At 41.5% G+C, this 21,889-nt stretch overlaps 1 pseudogene; it reads left to right on the top strand.

The window, feature by feature from the left end:
• Positions 1 to 21,656, top strand: part of LOC139382609 (uncharacterized) — a 113,031-nt pseudogene extending 91,375 nt beyond the window's left edge.
• Positions 21,657 to 21,889: the final 233 nt, after the last annotated feature.

The raw sequence follows: 21,889 nt of genomic DNA, 5'->3' as shown, positions 1-21,889 counted from the left end.
TGCATGAGAGAAACCATTTCAAATAGATAATGTTGTTGTAATGCAAGGACTCATATAATACACGATAGGCCTAGCCCTTTTAATATTTCAGGTGGAATAATTAAATTGTGGTCGACCATGAGCAGTGGCTCATTTTGTTTTGAGTTGTTGTAGTATATAGAGGGAAGTTTCTCCAGGGTGGTTGCTTGTGAATTATGTACATATTGAATGAATGGTGTGGTAATGTTTGCGGCGGTGACCCGAGTATTGGAACTTGGTTCCTTCGTGCTCCTCTCCATTGAATCCCTCTAGCTATTATTTGTTGTGGCTCTAAAGATAAATGACGACACCAACACAGTCCTGAGCTCAGGCGCAGGGACATCAATTACAGGAGAGTGCTTAGTGTTGAATTAGCATGGTTAGATATGGAGTAGGAAACGACAAGATCATCTGATGTAATCACCTTTTATTGTTGCATTTAACATCCTTCATTGTGGTAAATGAGCCTTGGTAGTACAGCATGATCTTTTTCAGTGTACTATACCGTAAACATATATATATATATATTTACAGTCCGTTGATGCTTAACCTTTCATTGCAATAAATTAAGAAAATATCCCAAACTGTGTAATCATCCCTTAGTCAGACCGAATGCTAAATGGGGTTGGTTAGATGCATAGCTACTGTAGTAGGTTGCTAGCTTGAGATACACCCATCGTTGACACTTTGGAAAACATTCACACTTTGGAGAACATCTTGTGACACATCATTCATAGAAACATGTGCCACTTTCTATTACACAATTTATTTACATTGAAATTATTTGAAACGTCTCACCAGAACATGCCTGCTGCTGTTAACAACCCTAATGCCTTAGTTTGTAAGAGTCTCCTCCTTTGTCATTCACCTGTGATATCCCTTCTCTCACTTGCACCACTGCCGCATATTAAAAGGATGAGTATAATATGATTCTAAGAATAGCATCCCTAATCTCTCCATTGTGAAAGCGAGTGTCACTCCTGTACTCATCTCTAATGTAATATCTGCTTTTACCTTGCCTGGGTCTTTTAGGGAATCTGATGCAGGATCTTACTTTGATCAACCTGAGCTCCTGCAATGCAGGAAATGTAAAAATGTGTAGTGTATTTGAGGTTTAGAAAAAGGCTTCTTCCGTTTGTAACTTCCACAGAAATTTGACTTGATTTTCCCTTATGAAAAAATGTCCATTAGTTATAATCCACATAATCCACATAATAATTTAGATTTCCTGTTGCTGCAGGATTCATTTTCTTACTGTAGCAAATGGGCTCAAATTAAGATCCTACATCTGTAGCGCTATCTGGACTGTACCTGCACTCAGAAACTCAAACAGCACATTGTGTTTGAACCCAGTTCACCTCGTTATGGAGCCTCGCTACCCAGAACGCTCTCGCTACCCAAATCAGAGCAGATGAAGATACCTTTTACACACCGCTGCTGTATTTCCCCAGAGCATGGAGCTGATTTGCAAGTTAATGTGACGAAAGGTAGCGCTTTTGGAATGGAAAGGGATTCAAATCAGCATCCATCAGAATGTAGGCAAGATGAGCTGTGATTTCACACTGTAGGTGACTCATACTGTTATTTTGCATCAGATATGGAAAGACATTAATTATAGTGTACCCATGATATTTCAGAGGACTGTGATGGTAGTGTCTGAAACCCAGAGGATCATGGGAATTGTCACATTTTCCTGATGGAGTCTAGAGGGGGTTTTCCTAGAACAACTCTTCTAAAAAATACTAAACCTAATATTTTTTGTGTCCATTGTGTGTTTTACAGAGACAAGGATCTGGTACAGCGGGCGGAAACAGCAAAACTTCTGGAGGACAAGGTAACCGAAACCATTTTAAAGTACCAGTAATTATAAATCTTTAATAAGTCGTGCAATATGGAACAGAGGACTTACTACAGTTGAAGTCTGAAGTTTACATACACCTTAGCCAAGTACATTTAAACTCAGTTTTTCACAATTCCTTACATTTAATCCTAGTAAAAATTCCCTGTCTTAGGTCAGTTGGGATCACCACTTTATTTAAAAAATGTGAAATGTCAGAATACTAGTAGAGAGAATGATTTATTTCAGCTTTTATTTCTTTTATCACATTCCCAGTGGGTCAGAAGTATACATACACTAAATGAGTATTTGATAGCATTGCCTTTAAATTGTTTAACTTGGGTCAAACGTTTCGGGTAGCCTTCCACAAGCTTCCCACAATAAGTTGGGTGAATTTTGGCCCATTCCTCCTGACAGAACTGGTGTAACTGAGTCAGATTTGTAGGCCTCCTTGCTCGCACACGCTTTTTCAGTTCTGCCTGCAAATTTTCAATAGGATTGTGGTCAGGGCTTTCTGATGGCCACTCCAATACCTTGACTTTGTTGTCCTTTTAAGCCATTTTGCCACAACTTCGGAAGTATGCGTGGGGTCATTGTCCATTTGGAAGACCCATTTGCGACCAAGCTTTAACTTCATGACTGATGTCTTCAGATATTGCTTCAATATATCCACATAATTTTCCTCCCTCATGATGCCATCTATTTTGTGAAGTGCACCAGTCCCTCCTGCAGCAAAGCACCCCCACAACATGATTCTTCGGGCTTGCAAGCCTCACCCTTTTTCCTCCAAACATAACGATGGTCATTATGGCTGAACAGTTCTATTTTTGTTTCATCAGACCAGAGGACATTTCTCCAAAAAGTACGATGTTTGTCCCCATGTTCAGTTGCAAACCATAATCTGGTTTTGGAGCAGTGGCTTCTTCCTTTCTGAGCGGCCTTTCAGGTTATGTCGATATAGGACTCGTTTTAATGTGGATATAGATACTTTTGTACCTGTTTCCTCCAGCATCTTCACAAGGTCCTTTGCTGTTGTTCTGGGATTGATTTGCACTTTTCGCACCAAAGTACGTTCATCTCTAGGAGACAGAACGCGTCTCCTTCCTGAGCGGTATGGCAGCTGCTTAGTTCCAAGACTATCACTTGGCTGATTTCTTTAGATTTTTCCATGATGTCAAGCAAAGAGGCACTGAGTTCTAAGGTAGGCCTTGAAATACATCCACAGGTACACCTTCAATTGACTCAAATGATGTCAATCAGAAGATTCTAAAGCCATGACATCATTTTCTGGAATTTTCCAAGCTGTTTAAAGGCACAGTCAACTTAGTGAATGTAAACTTCTGACCCACTGGAATTGTGATACAGTGAATTATAAGTGAAATAATCTACCTGTGAACAATTGTTGGAGAAATTGCTTGTGTCATGCACACAGTAGATGACCTAACCGGCTTGCCAAAACGGTAGTTTGTTAACAAGAAATTTGTGGAGTGGTTGAAAAACAAGTTTTAATGACCCCAACCTAAGTGTATATAAACTTCCGACTTCAACTGTATATGTCCTTGTAAGGCCTTTAACCTGTCAGTGTTATGTATTTTCTTTTTGTTATTACAAATTTGTCAACAACAGCATCTTATTGTAAGTTTTAATATGTCAGGAGTCTTCTTCTATGGTTAGATATGCTCCATCTGGCCATTAGCATGGAGAACCAAAGTTATAGGAAGTCACATTGAGTTTCCTTGCCAGTAACTTACTGAGGCACCACACCACCAACAACACTAGCAGCAGAGCAAAAGTGCTGCTCGTTCAGTCACTCAATGTTTCCCCACGGGACTAAGTTCCCAATGAAACACTGCTGATCTGCGTTATGGCCACTAAATGAAGCCAGAGCCTGGTAAGCATTTTAAAACATGGACTTTTGTGCCCTTCTGCAAAAAAAGAGAACAGTTGGCCACAGGGTTGCAGCCAGAGCTGCATGCTGACGTGGACAGAGAGGGAGAGAGGTGGATAGAGCATAACTGGCACGCTGGCCCAATGCACCTTAAACAAGCTTTAAAAGGCCCACTTTCTGCCCTTCTCTCTCTTCCTGGTGATATCATATAGTTGACGGTGATGAGGGCTGAAGGACGCACGTAGACAGGAACAGGAGCGGCCAAAGGGCTGTCCGTCGAACCCTGTTATGACCGTCACAGAGGGAGTTCAAAGTCCAATGTCAAAGCTGACTTGACATGTAGAAGATTCTCTTCAATGCCTTCAGAAATTATTCATACCCCTTGACTAATTACACATTTTGTTGTTATAGCTTGAATTCAAAATTGATTAGATAAAACATATCCATCTCAGCTATCTACACACAATACCCTATAATGACAAAGTGAAAACATGTTTTTAGAAATGTTTATTGAAAATGAAATATCTCATTAACATAAGTATTCACACCCCTGAGTTAATACTTTGTAGAAGGCAGCTTCATTCCATTTATTTTTTATCATGAAAAACTCCCCAGTCCTTAACGATTACAAGCATACACATAACATGATGCAGCCACCACCATGCTTGAAAATATGGAGAATGGTACTCAGTAAGTGTATTGCTTTGCCACATTTTTTGCAGTATTGCTTTAGTGCCTTGTTGCAAACAGGATGTATGTTTTGGAATATTTTATTTTGTACAGTCATTTAGGTTAGTGTTGTGGAGTAACTACTGAGCAAAAATATAAACACGACATGCAACAATTTCAACGATTTTACTCAGTCACAGTTCCTATAAGGAAATCAGTCAATTGAAATAAATGTATTAGGCAAAGGGGATACCTAGTCAGTTGTTCAACTGAATGTATTCAACTGAAATGTGTCTTCCGCATTTAACCCAACCCCTCTGAATCAGAGCCCTAATCTATGCATTTCACATGACTGGGCAGGGGTACAGCCATGTGTGGGCCTGTGAGGGTATAGGCCCACCCACATGGGAGCCACATGCCCACCCACTGGGGAGCTAGGCCCAGCCAATCAGAATTAGTTTTTCCTCAAAAAAGGGTTTTATTACAGACAGAAATACTCATCAGTTTCATCAGCTGTCTCAGACCAGCTGTCTGGGTGGCATGGTTACGCGTGGTCTGCAGTTGTGAGGCCGGTTGGACGTGAGGCCGGTTGGACGTACTGCCAAATGCCCTAGAACAACGTTGGAGGTGGCTTATGGTAGAGAAATGAACATTCAACTCTCTGGCAACAGCTCTGTTGGAAATTATTGCAGTCAGCATGCCAATTGCATGTTCCCTCAAAACTTGAGGCATTGTGTTGTGTGACAAAACAGCACATTTTAGAATGGTATTTTATTGTCCCCAGCATAAGGTGCACCTCTGAAATCATCATGCTATTTAATCAGCTTCTTGATATGCCACACCTGTCAGGTGGATGGATTATCTTGGCAAATGAGAAATGCTCAATAACAGGGATGTAATCAAATATGTGCACAACATGTTAGATAAAGTAAGCTTTTTGTGCGTGTGGACAATTTCTAGGATCTTTTATTTCAGCTCATAAAACATGGGACCAACACTTTACATGTTGCGTTTATATTTTTCAGTATACAATGTTGTTGATGCATCCTCAGTTTTCTCCTATCACAGCCATTAAACTCTGTAACTGTTTTAAAGTCACCATTGGCCTCATGGCGAAATCCCTGAGCGGTTTCTATCCTCTCCGGCAACTGAGTTAGGAAGGACACCTGTATCTTTGTAGTGACTGGGTGTATTGATAAGGCATCCAAAGTGTAATTAATAACTTCCCCATGCTCAAAGGGATATTCAATATATATACAGTGCCTTGCGAAAGTATTCGGCCCCCTTGAACTTTGCGACCTTTTGCCACATTTCAGGCTTCAAACATAAATATATAAAACTGTATTTTTTTGTGAAGAATCAACAACAAGTGGGACACAATCATGAAGTGGAACGACATTTATTGGATATTTCAAACTTTTTTAACAAATCAAAAACTGAAAAATTGGGCGTGCAAAATTATTCAGCCCCTTTACTTTCAGTGCAGCAAACTCTCTCCAGAAGTTCAGTGAGGATCTCTGAATGATCCAATGTTGACCTAAATGACTAATGATGATAAATACAATCCACCTGTGTGTAATCAAGTCTCCGTATAAATGCACCTGCACTGTGATAGTCTCAGAGGTCCGTCAAAAGCGCAGAGAGCATCATGAAGAACAAGGAACACACCAGGCAGGTCCGAGATACTGTTGTGAAGAAGTTTAAAGCCGGATTTGGATACAAAAAGATTTCCCAAGCTTTAAACATCCCAAGGAGCACTGTGCAAGCGATAATATTGAAATGGAAGGAGTATCAGACCACTGCAAATCTACCAAGACCTGGCCGTCCCTCTAAACTTTCAGCTCATACAAGGAGAAGACTGATCAGAGATGCAGCCAAGAGGCCCATGATCACTCTGGATGAACTGCAGAGATCTACAGCTGAGGTGGGAGACTCTGTCCATAGGACAACAATCAGTCGTATATTGCACAAATCTGGCCTTTATGGAAGAGTGGCAAGAAGAAAGCCATTTCTTAAAGATATCCATAAAAAGTGTTGTTTAAAGTTTGCCACAAGCCACCTGGGAGACACACCAAACATGTGGAAGAAGGTGCTCTGGTCAGATGAAACCAAAATTGAACTTTTTGGCAACAATGCAAAACGTTATGTTTGGCGCAAAAGCAACACAGCTGTACACACCATCCCCACTGTCAAACATGGTGTTGGCAGCATCATGGTTTGGGCCTGCTTTTCTTCAGCAGGGACAGGGAAGATGGTTAAAATTGATGTGAAGATGGATGGAGCCAAATACAGGACCATTCTGGAAGAAAACCTGATGGAGTCTGCAAAAGACCTGAGACTAGAACGAAGATTTGTCTTCCAACAAGACAATGATCCAAAACTTAAAGCAAAATCTACAATGGAATGGTTCAAAAATAAACATATCCAGGTGTTAGAATGGCCAAGTCAAAGTCCAGACCTGAATCCAATCGAGAATCTGTGGAAAGAACTGAAAACTGCTGTTCACAAATGCTCTCCATCCAACCTCACTGAGCTCGAGCTGTTTTGCAAGGAGGAATGGGAAAAAATGTCAGTCTCTCGATGTGCAAAACTGATAGAGGCATACCCCAAGCGACTTACAGCTGTAATCGCAGCAAAAGGTGGCGCTACAAAGTATTAACTTAAGGGGGCTGAATAATTTTGCACGCCCAATTTTTCAGTTTTTGATTTGTTAAAAAAGTTTGAAATATCCAATAAATGTCATTCCACTTCATGATTGTGTCCCACTTGTTGTTGATTCTTCACAAAAAAATACAGTTTTATATCTTTATGTTTGAAGCCTGAAATGTGGCAAAAGGTCGCAAAGTTCAAGGGAGCCGAATACTTTCGCAAGGCACTGTAAGTATACAGTTCTTTTAAATAAATAAAAACGTGCACAAATTTCTAAAAACCTCTTTTCACTTTGTCATTATGGGGTATTGTGTGTAGATTGCTGAGGATGTTTTTGTTATTTAACCCATTTTAGAATAAGGCCGTAACGTAACAAAATGTGGAAAAAGTCATTGGGTCTGAATACTTTCCGAATGCACTGTAACTTGTTAAGCTAATTGTTTTCTCCTGAACTTATTTAGGCTTGCCATAACAAAGGGGTTGAATACTTATTGACTCAAGACATTTCAGCTTTACATTTTATATTAATTTGTAAAAAAAATTGAAAAACATAATTCCACTTTGACATTACGGGGTATTGTGTGTAGGCCAGTGACACAATTCAGGCTGTAACACAACAAAATGTTGAAAAGGTCAAGGGGTGTGAATACTTTCTGAAGGCACTGTACACTGTGTATTTCAACAACAATTCAATATTCCTAATCTTTCTTTAACAAAACACAGCATTTCTGTGACACTATTCAACTTCAATGTCCTGACTCCATTTGATAAAAGAAGAAACCTTTAGGCAATGGATAACCCATAGAATTATTTTAAACCCAAAGCTCTGAGGACTGTCTGTTTGAACCAGAGATATATAAATGTATTGTCTGTTTCAGTCCAAACCTGGGGGAAATAACGGCTTTAGCAGGGAAAACTCATTTCTCCCGCTGCCCGTCGTCCAAGGGATTTGATGGGAACCCTGAAAATTGCCTTTCTGAATTCTCATAGTTTTATATGCTCCCTATCACACGTGGAGGACATGTCCAGCTGACAAGACATTAGATCCTGATTCAGGATGATATCATAGGGAATATGCTGTCCCTATTTCATCAGATAATTCAGATGGCTTAACAGATGACCGCAGATAGTATAAGTGTTTACTTAGTTCACTGGTGAAGTAAGTACAGAAACTGGGAAAATGGAAGTGAAAATGAGTGGTCTTCAAACTGAAGCCAAATATGTTGATATGTGTTGATACTGGAATTATGACTACATGAATACATGATTACTTGATTTAACCTTTATTTATACAAGGAAGTCCCATTGAGAACAATGTCTCTTTTGCAAGGTAGCCCTGCTTTACAAGAAATACAACGTCCATAATGAGGAATTAGTGACACAATTATAACAAGCAAAGGTGAGAGCATGAAAAATACAAAAATACACTTCCAGGTCATGATTGGTGAAGTGACAGTGTAGAGATCAACAGTGGGAGTTGAAAAGACATAAGACCTCTCATAAGAGGTGACATAAACTTATCAATTCAACCTTTGTCTGTGGTCCAACGATGTATGGTGGAATGTAAAGAGAAACCCTGCTATAAAATGCTGTCATACATTATTCAACACCAGCTATTACTGAAATCCAAATCACCTATCGCTCTTGATTGAGACGAAAAAGCGACTTGGTACAGTATACTGTCAAACAATGTTATTGTGCTTTAGGATTCAGGCCCGCTGTCTTTGTTCACTTAATTAAAGAAAGTGATGGAAAACACACACACACACACACACAAACACACATGGACAGAACAACACAAAAGACTGAAATGCCTTTGTTGTCTGACCTTGACAATTCAAAAATGCTTCCCCAGCATCCTGGATCCCCACTCAATACATAGGCAAAGCTCTTAGGCTGCAGAGGAGATAGTCCAACGGTGCTATTGACTCTGTCCCCCACTCGACATACCTAGCCAATAGAGGAAGGCCTTTGAGAAACCAAGGACACCAACAGAGCGAGGGAAATGTATTCATATTAACTGGTACACCCTATTCATTCTGTACTCTGCATTTCTGAAGAACATCGTTGTCGAAGCCAAGGCTCTTTGCATGATGACCGTCTCTACGGAGAGATGGAATGGAATTGCTCATTCACATAACCACAATATTAATATATCTACCTAAAACATTTACAGTTAATCTGTAATATGAGTTTGGACAGAGTGGTTGATTGAATCCCAGCTGTCATACATTGAGACCATATGTTCCCTGGCTGTATGAAGTCCTACTCACCACATAGACTGTCCCTCTCATAGAACTAGCTGGGGGTGAGAGATGGCATGGTTAGATCATGTACAAAATACATATCATGTACAAATTACAAAGTTCACAGAGTTTATAGTTCACATATTTTATAACAGTCCATAAAAATGTGTGAGGTATCCCCAAATGGAGAACTGTGCAGATACATTTGTATTCAAATGAGGCACAGCATAATCCAACTCCCTCACCTTTGAGATCAAAGTCATCATGTACTATAATTAGCATTGGACTAGCTTTCGTTGTGAGGCCTGATGACCCATTTTATTATGCTCTCATAATTAGCACTACTGCACTCAATTATACCCAGAATAAATTCACCTTGTTCTGTTAAATAGCACCAATATCTATGGAAAGTCCAAATGTATATCTGATTAAACCCATTATTACACACGTCAGGATCAAATACAAAAAAATAAAAGCCACAAATAATGGTTGTTTAAAAACAAAAAGAGTAATAAACGTACATATTGAACACAGGGGGTTGTTGGCACCTTATTTGGGGAGGACGGGCTCATGGTAATGGCTGAAGCCGTATCAGTGGAGTGGTATCAAATAAATCAAACGCATGGTTTCCATGTGTTTGATGCCATTCCATTAGCGCCGTTCCAGACATTATTATGAGCTGTCCTCCCCTCAGCAGCCTCCACTGATATTGAAGTTCACTTTACCTGTCTCTATGACATGTCTATGTATGTATACATACATACTAAAACACAAAAGGCAAGCAATCAATAAGGCCCCAACCTATTGATTTTGCGGGGACCTCAGGTGGCTGGGGAGACGCAGAGGTGGAGCTAGCGTTAGTTGTGTTTACCTGACCTTCACACACACAGCCACATAAAGCCCCATGTGGGACACTCACACACACACACACACACACACACACACACACACACACACACACACTTCCTCTGATTAAAGAGGAGTGAGAGAAGGCCCCCTGGTTCGCTTTGATGAGGCTGTCTTTTCCTTTCCAAATTATGGTCCTATGGGAATGAGAATAGGAAGTCCACAGACACACCTGTCAATTTGTTATTATATTATATTAGGAGCGAGGCTTTTGTGATGGTAACATGTGTAGGTAATAATGAAATGTGAATTTTATTGCCTGTGCATTGAGCACCTATCGTTCGGGTAATGGGACCTGGGTTCATTGCCTGAGGTCTACAATCGTGTTTTTGTCCTTCCTTTTTTATGAAGAACCATTTCAGATTCTATGACTTTGGAAAATACTATTTGTTATATGGCAAAAAAATCCATCCAGCTCCATTTTGTCACAGTACAGTATGTTGAAGTCGGCCAAGGAACCCATGCGTTGAGACGGGGTGAAACAATTCACTGTGGCATGATGTCATAATCTTTGATAACAGTTGTTACCACCATCCAGCTGCCATAAACATATACAGTAAAAAAAAATATCCTGCAGCAAAAGTATTCTAAAGACTATTCAGTGTCACCCTGACACCGGGCATTACATTCACATAAGAGCAAGGACATGGCCGTTGAAAGTGGTGCCACGAGTAGTAACTTAGATCATTTGTCCTGTATGGTGAAAAGATGACTCCTAAAGTTACCCCAGGGAACATGATCCATCATTGTCATTCGGCCCAGAAATATTTATTTTTTAGCTTGATGAAGAATCCCCCCAAAACTACCATGCAAGAACCTCAACTCTTTATTAAAACATTTTGAATGTAGACATTTCTAGTTTAGATAATGAGATTGTAATAAGATATCAAACTTAGCCCATCATCAGCCTTGAGTCCTGAAAGTAAAAAGGAAGGCGTTGTGGTTGGAAACACATCTCTGTCCTTCACAGCACAAAGCTTATATCACCAATATAAATATCACCAATATTTATGGAAATTCCTAATGTATATCTTAATAAACCCATTATTACACACGTCAGGATATCTCGTTGTCCAAACCGGGGAGGGCGCAGTTCAATAGCTAATGCTGGGAGATGAATACAGCACACATTAGAGCTTAGGAAAATTCAATACCAGTTAATGCAGGGGTTGAAGCCAGTGACGATGATAGGCCTCTGTGTTTTTGGTCCAGCCCCAAACCTTTTGATTTATTTTATAAATGTTTTTGTTTCAGGCTGTATGTCTGACATGATTTTCCATAACCCCACATCACTTGCACTATGCAGTATTTTTGTATTTATTTTTTTATTGACTAATTTTGATGAAAAAAAATAAACAATACAATATACTGCGCTAGGCAATAGCAGGCACTGCAAGAAGCACCTGGAGTGATGCGCCGGTGCCTGCTATGATTGGTCGAGATTTCACAACGCAGTGGACCGCTCACGTCCCTTGACCTCTCCCCCACCCCTACAGTGCCGGTTAGATGTCAAGTCATCACAGAGTTTCTAAACCCAGAATTGCAACATTGCGAGACTTCCAGGAACGCTTGCAAAACAGACCAAGCAGACCACTCAGGGGTTTGGGGTTTGAGAAGTCAATGATGGAAGTGCTTCCTTAGTTGTTAATTTTCTTAAAATCTAAATGCACAACCCAGATTCGAGCCAATGACTTATGTAGTTGAACATTTTATTACTCCAACCTCGTAAAAGTGACAAACTGACTGACGGGTTTTAATTTTTGTCAAAAATAACTTCATATCGCAGTGCCTTTGATTTGACAGCCTGCACATGCTCAGTTCTGCTTGAGCCGAACGTTAGACTTCATGATGTGTTTCTGCGCATGATCTTGACATCGCCTACAAGTGTGATCTTGGATTTCTATTGGAGAAGCAGTTTCTGTCTATCTTCCTACTGTAGTGTCTTTGAAGTCATCACTCAACAAAACGCCTGTCACGCATTCAGAGCCTGCAGCATTTCACAGAGCAAATATGGATATTCAGAACTTCTTCTGAAAGAGAGGCAAAAAAAGTGAGCAGATTGAACACAAGCATGCAGCAGTGAATGAGGTGGAGAGGGCAGAACAGCCAGAAAGTCAAAGGGCAGCAGCAGCATGAGTTAGTCTCAGGTTTGTGCAGGGTTGATGGTAGCTAACTAGCTAGCTATCTAGTGTCCCTCAGCATAAGGGTTGGCTAATGCTAATAAGCTAGTGTTAGCGCACAGCATCCATAGGCTATTGATTGTCCGCCAGTGTTATTTAACAGTATATTTAGTGAATGGACAAGCTAAGGATGTTGATATAAGTCATGATATTAGGAAAAGTGTATATTTCCAGCTACCTCAGTAACTACTAGTAGCTGGCTAGCAAGCTGAGACCGAAGAGATGAGAGAATGTTTTTCTGACTTAAGCACACATCTTCTGACAGTGACACAGTGCACCCCTGTGAAGCTGAACTTTAGTACAACTAGATATTTAACCCGGTTTTAAATTGGCAATGTTGAGGTGGTAGAAGTGACGAAATGAAATGAATCATAGAGGTCTTATAACCTATTCCATTCTACAGGTTAACATGATTGGCTTATGTCTTATTTCCATATAGGTTATGTAACTTTGTAAAAATAACTGCCCATTATAAAATCTGTGAATTTATTTAATTGAGCTTTTGTTTTTATTACTCTTTTTTTATCCACTTAGCTACTTACTTTTTCTATTGTTGTTGCATTTTCAAGAGGTGAACCTGCAAGTAAGCATTTCATAGCACTGTGCACTCCTCTTGAACTTAGAAGGAAAGGGGGAGGGCAGACAGAAAGAGAGTGGAATAGATGGCCAGCTTTGTGGTTAGATTGTAGTTGAACCAAACATGGATAAAACATATGCCCTTAAAGGGCAACTCCGTCACTTTTAACATTTGGGTTGTTGTTATGAAGTATTTAGTGATATAACTTGTCAAGTTTTCAGATCATATTGGAACTCCCTGCTATATGTTGCTCTGGTTGTCTTTGTCTAATACATCTGTAAATATTTTAAATAGATGCTCAAAAACCTATAGATTTATATTTATAGTTTTTCAAGGCTCAAACTGCCATGATTCCATTCGCCAAAACCACTCCCACAATCACTGTCGAATTTACAGCTTCGGCAGCTATTGCACCCTTTCCAAATAGCCAATTGTTTTATTTATTAGTTCCAATAGGCCTACAGTGTTTTTGAATGGTTGCTTGGACAGTTGCTAAGGCTGTTATTTATTTTTTGCTAATGTTAGTACCAAAGATAGAGCAGGCTTCAATCATGAGAGACGAGGATTCCGTAGTGATTTGCCTGTAAATTTCATAATAAATGTTGTATTCTAATATACTAGTAGATAAAAAAACATGAGCTGACACACACCCAGAATAATAGTTTGTGTGGAGATGCTGACTAATGGCGAATAAACTAAAAACTATCAAAATAAAGAAAGTCGCACACTTCATGTGTAATCAGGTCTGAGGAAGGCACATCTCTTTTTTCCATTTTTAAATTAAATATACTTTCCGGTAACCCGCCTCACTCAATGTGACACGGATCCACTATTCTTTTTAGACCCTATAGCCAAAACTTTCATCAGAAGGTAGCCAGCTAATTAGATAAGTTACTAGCCATTTAGTCATTGTTAGCCACTGCTAGCGGCCTTTACCCTCTGCTCAGGCACCAGACGTTTTTTAGCCTGGATTGTAACGGGATTCTTCTGTTGAAGGAGAGGCGGACCAAAACGCAGCGTGGTTATTTTGATACATCTTTAATGAAGATGAAAATAGAACAATATACAAAAACAAGAACCGTGAAAAACCGAAAACAGCCCTATCTGGTGTAACAAACACAAAGACAGGAACAATCACCCACAAAACCCAACACAAAACAGGCTACCTAAATATGGTTCCCAATCAGAGACAATGACTAACACCTGCCTCTGATTGAGAACCATATCAGGCCAAACACAGAAACAGACAAACTAGACACACAACATAGAATGCCCACTCAGATCACACCCTGACCAAACAAAACAGAAACATACAAAGCAAACTATGGTCAGGGTGTGACATGGATAATACCTGCCACCCTCGGACTGTTTTTCTCCACTACAACACCAGATTCCTGCCGACCATTGATCATCATAGCTATCTTCAACTTAGTGACCCAGTCCCGAAGCTAGCCCTGAGCTAGCCCTGAGCTAGGCGCATCTCCCAGCTAGTAAACGAAACTCCCACAACTACAATACCTCTTTCGCCATCTGGCCCGGTCCCTTCGTCGACACGGCGCCCCGCCGTACCACCACGACTGGTCCGCAGACGTAATTCCATCAGCTGTGCCTTCAACCGGCCTTCGCCGGACGACGGGGCAGACGCTTCTACTTACCCCAGACTGATAACTTTAAACGCTGTGTCTCCCGCGTGCTAGCGTAGTAACGACTACCTAGTTGCTTCCCTGTTTCATCTATTGCTGTACACTGGACCCTATGATCACTTGGCTACATAGCTGATGCCTGCTGGACTGTTCATTTATCACGGTACTCCACTTTGTTTACCTTTGTTTATCTGTCGGCCCTAGCCCTGAACTCAGGCCCGACTCAGTTAACCGACCCTCTCTGCCCATTCTTCGCCATTTTACCTGTTGTTTTTAACTTAGCTGATTAGCTGTTGTTGTCTTACCCGTTGTTGACTTAGCTAGCTCTCCCAATCAACACCTGTGATTGCTTTATGCCTCGCTTTATGTCTCTCTCAACTGTCAATATGCCTTGTATACTGTTGTTTAGGATAATTATCATTGTTTTAGTTTACTGCGAGCCCCTAGTCCCACTGTACATGGCTTAGATACCTCCTTTGTCCCACCTCCCACACATGCGGTGACCTCACCCAGTATAACCAGCATGTCCAGAGATGCAACCTCTCTTATCATCACTCAGTGCCTGGGCTTACCTCCACTGTACCTGCACCCCACCATACCCCTGTCTGCACATTATGCCCTGAATCTATTCTACCACGCCCAGAAATCTGCTCCTTTTATTCTCTGTCCCCAACAAACCAGACGACCAGTTTTGCTAGCCTTTAGCCGTACGCTCATCCTACTCCGCCTCTGTTCCTCAGGTGATGTGGAGGCTAACCTAGGCCCTGCGTGTCCCCAGGCACTCATTTGTTGACTTATGTAATCGAAAAAGCCTTGGTTTCATGCATGATAACATCAGAAGCCTCCTCCAACCCCGATGTCCTTGCCATGTCTGAATCCTGGCTTAGGAAGGCCAGCAAAAATTCTGAGGTTTCCATACCCAACTACAACATTTTCCGTCAAGATAGAACTGCCAAAGGGGGAGGAGTTGTAATCTACTGCAGAGATAGCTTGCAAAGTTCTGTCATACTTTCCAGGTCTATGCCCAAACAGTTCGAGCTTCTAATTTTAGAAATGAATCTCTCCAGAAATAAGTCTCTCACTGTTGCCGCCTGTAATGGACCCCCCTCAGCTCCCAGCTGTGCCCTGGACACCATATGTGAATTGATTGCCCCCCATCTGTCTTCAGAGTTCGTTCTGTTAGGTGACCTAGACTGGGATATGCTTAACACCCCAGCAATCCTACAATCTAAGCTAGATGCAATCTCACACAAATCAATCTCACACAAATTATCAAGGAAACCACCAGGTACAACCCTAAATCCATAAACATGGGCACCCTCATAGATATTATCCTGACCAACTTGCCCTCCATATACACCTCTGCTGTTTTCAATCAGGATCACAACTATCACTGCCTCATTGCCTGCATCCGCTATGGGTCCGCGGTAACCCCTCATCACTGTCAAACGCTCCCTGAAACACTTCTGCGAGCAGGCCTTTCTAATCGACATGGTCCAAGTATCCTGGAGGAATATTGACCTCATCCCATCAGTCGAGGATGCCTTGTCGTTCTTTAAAAGTAATTTCCTTAGCATCTTATATACGCATGCCCCTTTCAAAAAATGAAGAACTAAGAACAGATATAGCCCTTGGTTCACTCCAGACCTGACTGCCCTTGGCCAGCACAAAAACATCCTGTGGCGGACTGCACTAGAATCGAATAGTCCCCATGATATGCAACTGTTCAGGGAAGTCAGGAACAAATACACACAGTCAGTCAGGAAAGCAAAGGCTAGCTTTTTCAAACATAAATTTGCATCCTGTAGCTCTAACTCCAAAAAGTTTTGGGACACTGTAAAGTCCATGGAGAACAAGAGCACCTCCTCCCAGCTGCCCACTGCACTGAGGCTAGGCGACACGGTCACCACCGATAAATCCATGATAATCGAAAATTTAAATAAGCATTTCTCTCCGGCTGGCCATGCTTTCCTCCTGACTACCCATACCCCGGGTCAACAGCTCCGCACCCCTCGCAGCTACTTGCCCGAGACTCCCCAGCTTCTCCTTCACCCAAATCCAGATCGCAGATGTTCTGAAAGAGCTGCAAAACCTGGACCCATACAAATCAGCTGGGCTAGACAATCTGGACCCTCTCTTTCTAAAATGATCCGCCGCCATTGTTGCAACCCCTATTACCAGTCTGTTCAACCTCTCTTTCATTTCGTCTGAGATCCCTAAAGATTGGAAAGCTGCCGCGGTCATTCCCCTCTTCAAAGGGGGGGGACACTCTAGACTCAAACTGTTACAGACCTATATCCTTCCTGCCCTGCCTTTCTAAAGTCTTTGTAAGCCAAGTTAATAAACAGATCACTGACCATTTCGAATCCCACCGTACCTTCTCCGCAATGCAATCCTGTTTCCCGAGCTGGTCACGGGTGCACCTCAGCCACGCTCAAGGTACTAAACGATATCATATCCGCCATCGATAAAAGACAGTACTGTGCAGCCGTCTTCATCGACCTGGCCAAGGCTTTCAACTCTGTCAATCACTGTATTCTTATTGGCAGACTCAATAGCCTTGATTTCTCAAATGACTGCCTCGCATGGTTCACCAACTACTTCGCAGATAGAGTTCAGTGTGTAAAATCAGAGGGCCTGTTGTCCGGACCTCTGGCAGTCTCTATGGGGGTGCCACAGGGTTTAATTCTCGGCCGACTCTTTTCTCTGTATATATCAACGATGTCGCTCTTGCTGCGGGTAATTCCCTGATCCACCTCTATGCAGACGACACCATTCTATATACATCTGGCCCTTCTTTGGACACTGTGTTAACTAACCTCCAAACGAGCTTCAATGCCATACAACACTCCTTCCATGGCCTCCAACTGCTCTTAAACGCTAGCAAAACCAAATGCATGCTTTTCAACCGTTCGCTGCCCGCACCCGCCCGCCCGACTAGCATCACTACTCTGGACGGTTCTGACCTAGAATACATCATCAAACATCTCCAATCCAAAATCAAATCTAGAATCGGCTTTCTATTTCGCAACAAAGCCTCCTTCACTCACGCCGCCAAACTTACCCTAGTAAAACTGACTATCCTACCAATCCTAGACTTCGGCGATGTCATCTACAAAATAGCTTCCAATACTCTACTCAGCAAATTGGATGCAGTCTATCACAGTGCCATCCGTTTTGTTACCAAAGCGCCTTATACCACCAACCACTGCGACTTGAATGCTCTGGTCGGCTGGCCCTCGCTATGTATTCACCAGACCCACTGGCTCCAGGTCATTTACAAGTCTATGCTAGGTAAAGCTCCGACTTATCTCAGCTCACTGGTCACGATAACAACACCCATCCGTAGCATGCACTCCTGCAGGTATATCTCACTTGTCATCCCCAAAGCCAACACCTCCTTTGGCCGCCTTTCCTTACAGTTCTCTGCTACCAGTGACTAGAACGAATTGCAAAAATCGCTGAAGCTGGATACTTACATTTCCCTCACTAACTTTAAAAATCAGCTATCTGAGCAGCTAACCGATCGCTGCAGCTGTACATAGTCCACCTGTAAATAGCCCACTCAATCTACCTACCTCATCCCCATATTGTTTTTATTTAATATTCTGCTCTTTTGCACACCAGTATCACTACTTACACACCATCATCTGCTCATCATCATCTGCTCATCTATCACTCCAGTGTTAATCTGCTAAATTGTAATTACTTTGCTACTATGGCCTATTTATTGCCATACCTCCACATGCCATTTGCACACAGGGTATATAGACTTTCTTTTTTTCTATTGTGTTGACTGTACTCTTGTTTATTACATGTAACTGTGTTGTTGTTTCTGTCGCACTGCTTTGCTTTATCTTGGCCAGGTCGCAGTTGTAAATGAGAACTTGTTCTCAACTTGCTTACCTGGTTAAATAAAGGTGAACTAAAAATAAGAAACAGTGATGCCGAAACGTTGGTAAATACCCATTAAATTGCTGGGAGATTACACATGGAGGGTGCGACTTTCTTTATTTTGATAGTTTATTGTATTCTAATATACTAACAGCATAATAACAGTTTAAAGTGGTGGAATTGTCCTTTACTTTATGTGTCCTCAAATGTTATGTAATCTAGAGTTGTGTCGCTCTGTTATGCACACTTGAATTTTTCATTACAGTTGAGTTGCCCTGGTCGTGTCAATATACAGTAACTTTAAAACAAACTAATTACATGTTGCACCTCGACCTTGCTACCTTACAGATGAGCCAAGTAGGAGGACAGATGAAAACAAAAGGCCAGTGGAGCACTTAGAACAGCAGCAGCAGCCAGTGGCAACTGGTAGGGAAGAAGATGATTTAGGTGACTCACACCCTCTTCCATGGCTGTTATCTATGAATGCATTTAGAGACTGTTTTTAATTTACAATGATTACATCAAGATAGCTAACTTCCCATTAGCTAGCTATCTGATGACATTTACCTCACTTAGCCAAACAGTGTGTAAAGTTAGTTAGCTAGCTAGCAACTCAGATGAGTTAGCCTACAAAGTAAGTTTTTTACATGAATAGGTTCTCCCGCTGCCTACATTTTTTGGGTCCTTTCAAAAACAAAATAATGGGCAATCTTCACAATATTTTCGGTGGAAGCCATGTGGGCGAATAAAGACCAGCAAAACGTTTGTCACCAGAGCGGTTTAGATCGTGTTGTGATGTTTGACTTCGGTCGTGGGCTGATTTTTGTCGGATTAGATGGTCGGGGGGCGGAACATAATTATAATCGTTTGTACACTGCAAATTGAACACAACTAAGCCCAAAAAGAGATTGCATATGGAAATAACAATAACTTCATACCTTAATTACATTGAGAAACGATGATACTGTATGTCTCTTTTTTATTCATGGGAATCATTGGGAACAGATTTCCTAAATGGCTGAATTCCTACTAAAAACTTTTGGAGGCCCAAAAAAAATCACCCAGTTGCCGATCCCTGCATTAAGGAACGTTTCCTGGAGCCAAAAAAGCTGAATGGTTTTGATGCATAGTCTGAAGCAATAGAGCAAATGCTGGTGTCAAATGGCCTTGAGAATCTGCAGTGTGTGGCTCAGGTCTCTGATGGTGCGTCTGTCATGAGCAGGGCAGTTGTTGGTGTACAGGCCCATTTCCATGCCAATCACCCAGAAGTGATATACCGTATATCCACTGTTATGCGCATGAGCTTAACCTGGTGTTATGCTACACCTGCAAGGCAGTCCCAGAAGCCGGCGACTTCTTTGACGCATTAGAGAAACAGAAATTATGATAACTGAATATATGATTTGATATTAGTCTGAATATTATACCTATACCTGTGTAATGGTCATTGAAAAAATGACAAACTAAATATAAAGTTGTTCACCAAAGAAAATCTTAATCAATCCATATTGTAGTACCCACAAAACACCAGTCTCAACATCAACAGTGAACAGGCAACTCCGGGATGCTGGCCTTCTAGGCGGAGTTGCAAAGAAAAAGACATCTCAGACTGGCCAATAAAAAGAAGATTAAGATGGGCAAAAGAACACAGACATGGACAGAGGAACTCAGCCTAGAAGGCCAGCATCCTGGAGTCGCCTCTTCACTGTTGACTTTGAGCCTGGTGTTTTGTGGGTACTATTTAATGAAGATGCCAGTTGAGGACTTGTGAGGCATCTGTTCCTCAAACTAAACACTCTAATGTACTTGTCCTCTTGCTCAGTTGTGCACCAGGGCCTCCCACTCCTCTTTCTATTCTGGTTAGAGCCAATTTGCACTGTTTTGTGAAGGGAGTAGTACACAGCGTTGTACGAGATCTTCAGTTTCTTGGCAATTTCTCGCATGGAATAGCCTTCATTTCTCAGAACAAGAATAGACTGACGAGTTTCAGAAGAAAGTGATTTGTTTCTGGTTATTTTGAGCCTGTAATCGAACCCACACATGCTGATGCTCCAGATACTCAACTGGTCTAAAGAAGGCCAGTTTTATTGCTTCTTTAATCAGAACTTCAATTTTCTGCTGTGCTAACATAATTGAAAAAGGGTTTTCTAATGATCAATTAGCCTTTTAAAATTATAAACTTGAATTAGTTAACACAATGTGCCATTGGAACACAGGAGTGATGGTTGCTGATAATGGGCCCTCTGTACGCCTATATAGATATTCCTTTTAAAATCTGCCGTAATGGACAAAAAAATTGCTTTTCTTTTAAAAACAAGGACATTTCTAAGTGATCTCAAACTTTTGAATGGTAGTGTATATTTAAACATTTTAACTTTTAATTCATAAACTGCTCAATACTTTGGCACAGAAAGTCACTACTTATCCATTTTAACATTTCCTGTGAGATGATTGGCTCACACCACTGGTTGGAGTGTGAGCTGAGTCTGTCTATAGAGAGAACAGGGGATTAGCTACAGCAGATCAATGTATTCCTTGTCCTCAGGCATGGAAAATCACTGTCTGTTCACCCTCTGGAATTTCATGGCCATCCCTTCCATAATGAAGGCCTGAGAGCTACAGGGGAAATTATAATCTTCTGGACCATGTTGTTTTCAATGAATGCAATTGTGGTACCCTTTCTTTTGGTATAAATTATTGTGCTTTAGATCAGGGTCTCCCAAACTCGGTCTTGGGGGCCCCCCTGGGTGCACGTTTAGTTTTTTGCCTTAGCACTACACAGCTGATTCAAATGAAAATGAAAAGCTTGATAAATGAGTTTATTTTTTTCATCAGCTGTGTAGTACTATGGCAAAAAAACTAAACATAGGATTCTACTGTACCTGTGTATCTTGTATAATGTATTGTGTATTCAGAGGGTATCCTAGTTGCAGGAACCCAGAGTACTAGTGGAGCACCACTCTGTGGAGCCCAGTGAGTCACAAGCCTAATTTTCTCTTCCTCCAGATGCATCCAAGAAGTCCCAGGAAGTCCCAGCAGAGGACTTTGACATTGACATGGACGCCCCGGAGACTGAGAAGGCGGCCGTCGCCATCCAATCACAGTTCCGGAAGTTTCAGACCAAGAAGAAGACTGACGACAAGTCATAGTGACCGCAGGGTTTCCATGTAGCTGTGGAGACCTGGCAGGGGCGGCTTGGCATTTGCATGTATACATATTCATACCATACGAACTCCAGGGGTGGGGTCGGGGGGGAAAAAGAAAGGCAGAAGCCTGTCGATCACTGACATGTCTGTGAAACTGCATACGTAACCTATTATTTGATTGCTGTACCAATAAATGGCAAGGTTCTGAAGATCGGTTTTCTGTTCCGCCATTTTGT

The sequence above is a fragment of the Oncorhynchus clarkii genome, chromosome 24, assembly GCF_045791955.1.
Source record: "Oncorhynchus clarkii lewisi isolate Uvic-CL-2024 chromosome 24, UVic_Ocla_1.0, whole genome shotgun sequence".
In the NCBI taxonomy this organism is placed as follows: Eukaryota; Metazoa; Chordata; class Actinopteri; order Salmoniformes; family Salmonidae; genus Oncorhynchus; species Oncorhynchus clarkii.
The sequence above is the reverse complement of the archived record's forward strand: the minus strand, read 5'-3'. Positions and strand labels throughout refer to the sequence as shown.